Source organism: Lolium perenne, chromosome 6 (genome assembly GCF_019359855.2).
Source record: "Lolium perenne isolate Kyuss_39 chromosome 6, Kyuss_2.0, whole genome shotgun sequence".
NCBI lineage: Eukaryota > Viridiplantae > Streptophyta > Magnoliopsida > Poales > Poaceae > Lolium > Lolium perenne.
In genome coordinates this window covers 92,235,268-92,244,139 of record NC_067249.2, presented here as the reverse complement: position 1 = coordinate 92,244,139, position 8,872 = coordinate 92,235,268, and the positions used below count along the sequence as shown (strand labels likewise).

The 8,872-nt window shown below is 41.8% G+C and overlaps 1 long non-coding RNA gene across 4 annotated transcripts; it reads left to right on the top strand.

Moving 5' to 3' along the window:
• Window positions 1-1,283: 1,283 nt before the first annotated feature.
• Window positions 1,284-4,854, top strand: LOC127295724 (uncharacterized). Of its 4 annotated transcripts, none has more exons than XR_007848059.2 (4): window positions 1,284-2,863; window positions 3,726-4,053; window positions 4,201-4,442; window positions 4,521-4,854. It is a non-coding gene; the product is annotated as an uncharacterized lncRNA (long non-coding RNA). The 4 variants fall into 4 exon arrangements; XR_007848061.2 differs by having other exon boundaries at window positions 1,287-3,887; window positions 3,994-4,053; window positions 4,521-4,789; XR_007848060.1 differs by having other exon boundaries at window positions 1,288-4,080; window positions 4,521-4,789.
• Window positions 4,855-8,872: the final 4,018 nt, after the last annotated feature.

Genomic DNA, 8,872 nt, shown 5'->3' with positions numbered 1-8,872 from the left:
CAAAGAAGGTGAGTGCTAATCGACTGCTCATGGCTGCACCTGTGCAACCTATTTTCAGAGTACTTTTTTGAAATAGGAACCAGGCTTCGGTGCTGATTCCCTTGGGCACAATCACAGCTCTGTTGGTCTCTTGCAATATTTAAACTCAGCACTTCTCACCATGTGCACCGTGGTACGTTGATTCACCTAAAGCAGTTTAGTTGTATACAACATGAAATAGTTTTGTGGTAAAATATACTCAAGACCGAGTGAATATTCATCAAAATGGTTTACTTGTACACAACATGAATTAATCATAATTATTTTATCTTATTAGTAACTTCACTTTATTTCAAATAAATGTGCAGATATATTCATATAATACTTTGCATAAGTTGAAGCTAATTGTTTGCGTGGATCCACAACAACATGGTGCTTATCAGGTACCTTCATTACTCTAGCGCAGGCCAAATTTTGGTTAAATATGCATTGTTTTATTGTTTATGTCGAACGAAAGGTTTGAAGACAATATCTAGCTCACAAACCTGAGGTTGTAATAATGCTATCTTTATTTTAGTTAAACATTTACAATTGCAAATGTAGCTTTATGTTCATTGATTCAAGATTTCAATTAAAGGGACCTTTTTAAATAATCAACGATATATTTATCAACCAACGGTATCGTACACTATATGTTACTTAATTGCAAATGTATAGTTCTATGTTCTTGCAAAAAACCTCTGAGAAAACCAATTGCTACTTTTTTTTTTGGTGAAATGATAATTGTTACATATTAACCTCCCTACCCTAAAGGAAGAATTATAACAACAACATATACTTCTTTTCTTTTGTTCTGATAATCTAATATAAGAAGCATGCTTAGTTTGAGAAAGAGGGATGTGTAACTGCAAAAGAAATATTGGCCATTTTATCCGTTTCTTTAGATTGCTCAATAATCTTAGTGAAGTGCTTGGGTTTTATTTTTGCAGTTCTTTTCTGATTCAAATTTTCTTAATCCGGCATTTGTTGGTTGTAGACTTATCCATTCATAGATATTTAATTTGTGAGATAGCTAAAATAATTAGAGGAGTTATTTGGTTTTATTTCTATAGTTCTTAATGTTGGCTATGCCAGTTGGTCAATCAAATCATTGTCAGCTAAGCCAGGATAACAAAAACTGGAGCCAACAGATCCACGACAAACCGCTGCTGCTATGGAGTATGCAAGCTTCCTATCTTTACTATTAAATTCGGATCGGTCTGGTACGTCGTACGTTGCCCGTTCAGAATTTTCTGTTTTGCCTTTTAGCCCCTTGAGACTTGGAAAATCAGACTGCGGTCCGATATCCTCTCTCTATATTCCCCGAGTCGCCGCTTCGGGGGCCGCCTCGCCGGCGACGGTAATGAGCGCCTTCGACTCCAGTGCCGCCCCCCAAGTTCTCTACTCCAACCACCAGATCCACCATCCGGCAGTGACTTTCCTCAAGGCCCCGACGTCCGCAGGCGAGCACAGCTTCGTCCTGTTGCAATCGCGAGCATGCGACGGCGCCATCGGGGAGTGCGGCGTGGACGAGAGCGATGAGATGGAGATAGGCGGAGACCCTGAGGAGGTTGCTGGCCAGGTTCTTCCTTGCCTATCCTTATTTTTCTCTGCCAATTCGTGTCGGGCGGCGCCAGCAGGTTTCCGTGGACGTCGACAGCGGCTTCCGACCTTCAGGATAGGCTCGTGTCGCCGTGCTGTGCTGATGATAGGGATGACCGGCTGCGTGACGGGGGTCACCTTGTTTTATCATCGTAGGCAGGCTCGACAGATCATGTATCGCTTTACCGGCTTAATCACACTGTGTCTGTCTAAACTTTGCATGCAGTGCCCGATTCTCTTCTATGACTTCACTGCTTCGTGTGAGTCTTTAGAAAAATGATTTGGTGATTGCTATTAGAAGTGATCAATTATGATTTATTATTCTATCCGTCTGTGGGTAGATTTCTGTCAAAAAGAAAAGACATATGTCAGTACCTAGCTGCTGCAGGGAGGATTGGCCCGTGCAATACAGTGATGTATATCTTTATCTCTACCTTTGATGCCAAAGGTCATGATTTTTCAATGAAAAATCTACTTTTGTCAAGTTTTTTGTTGTCTTCTATAAAACATCACAGAATCTTCAATGTTCTGGAGGAAGAAAAATATATGAATTTGTTAATAAACTGGTACAAAACAGACATCAATCTCTGGTAAAAAATGTGGATTATTTTGGAAATGTGAGGCGAAAAAATTGTTTGGGAAACATCAAACAAACTTCCATCTACTTATGAATAGTGCAGTTCGTTGCAGTTCCAACTTGGAGCTATGGATTGTACAAGGAGGTTAGTCATTTGTATATTAAAATGCACATAATCTGTCAAACGCCTTTCACATATATGCATATCTTTTGTTGTCCTGGGCACACTTGACCATAATGATACAAACCTTATAAGCTCCAATCATATGTGGGTATATTTTGGGTACTACGTCCGATCCATAAAAAGGGCACACATGACAATAGCAATACTAACCTTATAAGTTTTAATCGTATACGTGTATATTTTGCAACTCGTTCTGATCCATCAGACTTAGTACCAAGTTAAAAAAAACTTTTGAACTAAGTTCCCGTCACTATATTTTTTAGTCATCTAAACCTTACTTAAGTGAACACCATTTCCTTGTCTAATTGCTCTGATTGGCCATTGGTGTGGAACATGCAAGCATTTACCTTGTCTTTTCCCACTTCGGATCCTCATGTGGACTGTGGTACAGTCCTGCTTCTCCCTATCGGCGGAAGGGCAGAAGGGTGCGGAGTAGTCGGTCTTGAAGCAGAATCGGGAATGAGGGCCGCAGTTTGCTAGCTGTATGTGCAATAAGTGAACCTTTTGTCATATTCCTTTTTTTCTATTCCAGAATTAGAAGTTGTAGTTTACTGGATTTAGTCTGACGGACCACACTTATCTTTTTGTAAGATCTTCTTGTCTAATTCTTGCATTGCATGCGTTGAGCATGTTTGTTTTATCCTCTCGTACAGCTCTCAAATTCTAAATATTTGGGAGATCGGATTAATCACTAGGAAGGCTTGACCTGACCCATCTTTGATTTGTTAACTTCTTGATAGAATGGAGGCAGTGGTGAGCTCATGCGGTAGTGGCCGTGACTAGACATACCTATGTTCAGTTTGATTTCTATTCTCATTTCCGTAATTTTTCATGCATGGCCATGGAGCTTTACACAACTCTGAGATTCATATATATAGAGCTCCAACCATCGTATAGTGATGTTTTTGTCACACCTTTATGGTTTCCTCCACATAGATAGATACTTATGCAAGCTTAGAGTTTGATTCTATTACACCTGCTATTTACCATGGTCATCAAATCGTCCATTATATGAATATTTTTTGCACACATATCTAATGCTTGGAGCATAATGTGATATTCATATAACGAATTTAAATATGAGACTATAAATGTGACAACATAGTCAATATCTTGTATGTCAATTACAAATGTCTTGATCAATACCAGTAGGTTTAAATTTTTCTTTAATCCGTGGCAACCCACGGGCATTGACCTAGTATAGTTAGACCATCGATAGGCTCGGGTGGGGGCATGTGCGAAAGAATTTAGTTAGTGCATTGTGCCATTTGGTCGCCTTTTTTCTTATGTTTGTTTTGAACCCTTTTGGGGTTTCTCATACCTTTTTGTGTCTTCTGTAAAAAGCCCGGTTACACGAAAGGAGGTTTGAGACTAATACAAGGAATCTCCATGATAATCCTTGCCACCACAAAAAATGTAGTTTCCATGATAATACTAGGAGGTCACATTGGGCTGCATGGCGGACAAGCTCGAGACAATGGCACCCTGCTGCAGCGCCAAGGACAAGTTGCATCAACTGCAATCTTCCTCCTGTTTTATCAATGTTTTCATTACCTTCCCTTGATGGAAACGCCCACTAACTAAACGTGCACCCTGTCTATGTTTCTTTCAGGATAGTAATCAACAATCAACATGATATTCGACATGTACGAAGGGCTTGATAGCCAGAAAGGTGATTCACCACATCTTCTTTCTCATCGTATGTGTGCATATACACAGTTACACACTCATATTGTTCAAGTGTTCTCTTCTCAGAAAAGTTTACACCATAATTATTAAGAAGGGATTATCAATATTAATTCGTGTTCTCTGCTCAAAGTGTTTTGGTTTCAGTGACGAGCGGGAACATAGGCATCAGTCTCGGTTTCATCTCTTCTTACTGATAGTGCCCACGTCCATGAGCATGCAGAGAGTTCTGCTCAAAGCTTGTGGCTTCGAATTCGTCCTCTTACAGATGCTACAAAAGGGATGAATGGGGCACTGGACAGAGCCATAGAGATTTTGAACTAGACACCTAACTCGTACATGCTCGAGCAGTTTGACAACCCTGCCAACCCAAAGGTAACAAGGAGAGACAATTGCACATGACATCCTATATATGCACTCAAGCTTTGTCTAACCTGCTTGCCCATTTTGCAGTCACATACATTATGAGATGGCTACTGGGCCAAACTTCTAGGAGGATTTGCAACCGAAGGTGGATATATTCATTGGCGGAATTGGGGCGGGTGGAATGATATCTGATGTTGGTCGTTCTCTCAAGGAGAAATATCCTGATTTGTGCCAAGTTTTCAAAGAAAGAATGTACTATCTTGATGTATTTATGGACAAGTAAAGATATCATACAAATAAAAAAATGCATCCTATCCAAATATTAATACCTTAATCTAGGACATTGACTTCAGACTAGCTACATTGTTGATAATAGCCCGGCATCGGATGATCAACTGCAGTTTATTTCATAGTATTATTACATGTCGTCTGTTATGTGACGGTATCTATAGGTGCCCCTTTAGCTTCGTGATGTAAATAAGCAAGATCACCTCAATTTTCAAAAGATATAGATTCAAGGGCACTGATACATCATCAGACTTGAAAGTTTAGAGCAAATGAATCAGTGATACCTCGTCATCCATGGGAATTTTCAATCCTGCAATATATATACAACAAGAACTACACCTGGAATTTTACACAAGTTAAGGAAACATATGCTTGTATTATTTATTATTTTTCACTGTATGCTCATCTACTACAGGACGTAAACAACTAAATTGCAGATGTGCGGGATGCCCCACGGACAATTTAAGTTCTGGTTTGAATTTGACACGATAACCATTACTCAGTAAGTACAATTAAGACTGTAATTTATGATGGAAAGACGAGACCAGTCCAGAATGCGGCCGAAAAGGGAGAAAGAGAGGGGTGGAAGCTGTACTGGCGAGACGACTCTCAATAGGGGCGTGTGGAAAGGCCAAGAGTTTGAGGACAAAAATGGAGTGATTCTTAGAAGAACACTATTTCTTTTGTTTACGGTTCTTGCAGTCAGGAAAGCGATTATCCGTTTTCTTGTTGAAAGGACATAAAACATTGTCATTTTCATTATACTATGTGCTTATTTTACTTCTAAGATAGACATTTGATACCACGTGATAAACGTGGTAAGCAACCAAAATTGAAAAAAAACAAATTAGGCTTGTTTGATCAACGATCAAAAAAAGATAGACATTTGATACATCGTCATCATCTATCAAGGTAGGTGAAGACCGTATCACTTGTAAATCAGATATACCATATACATCCCCATCTCTCACACAACTTGAGGACCATTTCATAGATTTGCTAAAGGACCATTTCAAAGATTTTCTAAATTTCATGAAATGGTGGACCTCTGAAGCGATAAAATGCTGAGTTAGAGGCACATGAAGAGATTTCTAATGAGATACGAGGAAAAAAGACGGAGATATATTTAATAGTGTCCATGTATGAAGGGAAACCACATGCCTTATATTTGAGACACATTGCTAAATTGTAATTAGTAAGTATTTCTTTTATTCCGTAGCAACGCACGGGCATTCAACTAGTAATAGATCAATAATCAACTTGACATAGTATTCCATATTCATCGGATCCCAACAAACACAACATGTAGCATTACAAATAGATGATCTTGATCATGATAGGCAGCTCACAAGATCTAAACATGATAGCACAAGAGGAGAAGACAACCATCTAGCTACTGCTATGGACCCATAGTCCAAGGATGAACTACTCACGCATCAGTCCGGAGGCGGGCATGGTGATGTAGAGTCCTCCGGTGATGATTCCCCTCTCCGGCAGGGTGCCGGAGGCGATCTCCTGAATCCCCCGAGATGGGATTGGCGGCGGCGGCGTCTCTGGAACTTTTCTCGTATCGTGGCTCTCGGTACTAGGGTTTTCGCGATGGAGAGAATATATAGGCGAAGGGGCAGAGTCAGGGGACAAGTGAAATGGTATGAAATGTGCACAAGTGAAATCCCCAAAGGGTTGAGATTACAACAAGATGAAAGGGGGAATCAATGGATGTCGCAGATGATGATGATGATGTTGATGTTGATGGAGATCGATGTCGGTGCCTCCTTCTCCCAAGTCTCCTCTTCTTCTCCCTTCAATGGTTTGGTGGTGATTGTGGAGATCTTGTGGCGGCGGCTATGGAGTGGTGGAGCGACAAGGATCCACCGTGGTGGCACAGATGAGTGATGATCTCTCCCTTGGCTCCCCACTCCTTTATATATATAGGCCTAGGAGGGTCATCATTAATCCCCAGTACCGCCCCCAATGACCTAGGGAACTTCTAGGGACGATCAAGGGTCGATTCAGTGAAGAAACAAGAAAGTTTGTGGGGTTTCTATCGCCTTGAACCCGTGGTACGGCCGAACGGTACGACTGGACTCACGCCGCACCAATGGTCGCCTGATTTTTGGCCGTCATTTCTTCATACGAACTTTGACTGAGGTGTTCTTTGACTCGTTAGACTCGTATGGATGAGGGATATAACACCATGTGACAAGGTATCAACTTGTCAATGCCTATGGATTGTAGGCTAGGGTTTAGTTGGAAGTAGAGGGTAAGTAGATCTCGAAGGTTTCAGCCGAAAAGTACTCGACGATTATGAAAACTAGGGTTTGTAGACAATGATTCGATTCTTTCTTCGTCCCTCGACTCCCCCTTTATATAGGAGGTGGAGCCGAGGGATTCGTGCTATACAAGTTACAGAGTCCGGGACGGTTTCTAACTCATCCCGCCAGATTACAGATAACACTTCCTATTACAACTCTTGACTTTCCTTGATATATCTTGGGCTCCCGAATCTTCTTATTCTTCGGGTAGTGGGCCTTCAGTAAACCCCGGGTACTATCTTGGCGAGCCCATTTGGGATGCCTATGTCGATGGCCCGAGATTTTGCTTGAATCGTAGAATCAGGGAAAATCTCCACTGTTTATTTTTACTCAAAAGCTTTAACCTTTTTATATTTTCTCACATAAAATTCTATATTGTACAGGGATAATGGTAGTTGGGGCTAGTTCATCTGACGGATCAGGTACTAGTTAACTGCTCTAGTGGCAATCCGCAAAAACCTACTTCAAAATCACGTCCCTGGACATGATCTCTCGATATCGGGTGTAAACTTCGACAGTGCCGCTTAAGGTCTTACCATTCGTCGAGTCCCGATCAAATTTAACGGGTACCTAACGCGTCCGTTAGGATTTTTCTTCGTATCTCGTTGATACGGATAAAAGTAGCAGGCGCAGTCTTTGGCGATGCCACGCCCAAGAACGGATCTGGGGTCTTACCTTCGCAAATTTGCGGCATTCGTAAATTGATCACAACTTCGGCGTTACGAGAATATATTGTCGAGTGCTTTTCCGGCTGTTGGAATGGCACATTTTATCGAGTCAAATATGACTTATATTGCTCTCCCGATGGGAGTATATGTAGAGTTAATTATAACTCGAAATATACTCTCTTGCTTTTCTATCTTTTCCTTTGTTAATTTCATCGGGCACGCGAACAGCGTTCCCGATGGGAGTAGCCCCCGAGGCTACAACCAAGAACTTGTGCTTGGTTGTAGGCTCGACATTTTAGTCCACCTTGTCGCTATATTGTCGTTATTTCCCAATATGATCTCTCTCTTCTTTTTTTATCTCTCGGGTGCGCGAACAGCGCTCCCGATGGGAGTAGCCCCCGAGGCTACAGCCAAGGACTTGTGCTTGGTTGTAGGCTCCCGCAATTTCTATATTGCCATACTCGAAATTTTACTTTTTATCGAAGTAGCCCCCGAGCGTTTGGGCAAAAACTTGTATTTGATCAAAGGCTCCCGAAGTATTTAATAATTCCTCCTGTCGCCAATCTTCTTTTATTTTTCTTGTCGACATGCTTCCCTTAAACAAAATTGCTTCATCTCTGTTTATAGTCTTTGATTTTTCTGCCTTGTGGGTCCATTGTTTCCACCATGTTGACACGTCGTGCAAGTGGGGGACACACGTCCTCCGCTTTTTCTGGCGCACGTACAGTAACGCCTATCTCAGTAAAAATACCTTTTTACCCTTGTATCTAGAAGATCTTTTTTCACCACACGATTTCTTCATCCAACGGCGCACTGCTTCACCCGATTCTTATATAAACCTTTCTTCAACCTCCGTTCATCCCCTCGCTTGCGCCGCTCATCTGTTCCTCTTCGCAAAAGCTTCCCCTGCGCCCAACTCTCTCTGATCATCCGCACTCACGAGCATTGCTCTGCCCATTGCCGTTGATGCCACCGCGCACGCGACTCACTCGCCACAGTACCCCGGAATCCAAGATGGCCGCCGAGGATCTTGAGTGGGAGAGATCCAAAATCTCCAACCAAGACACCAACATGTCAAGAGGCTTGGCCTCATGAAGAAGGAAGACGCCATCCGCTTTCCCAGAAGAAAGCTACCCCAAGCCTCCAATGGAGTACCGGGTTAGTTTTG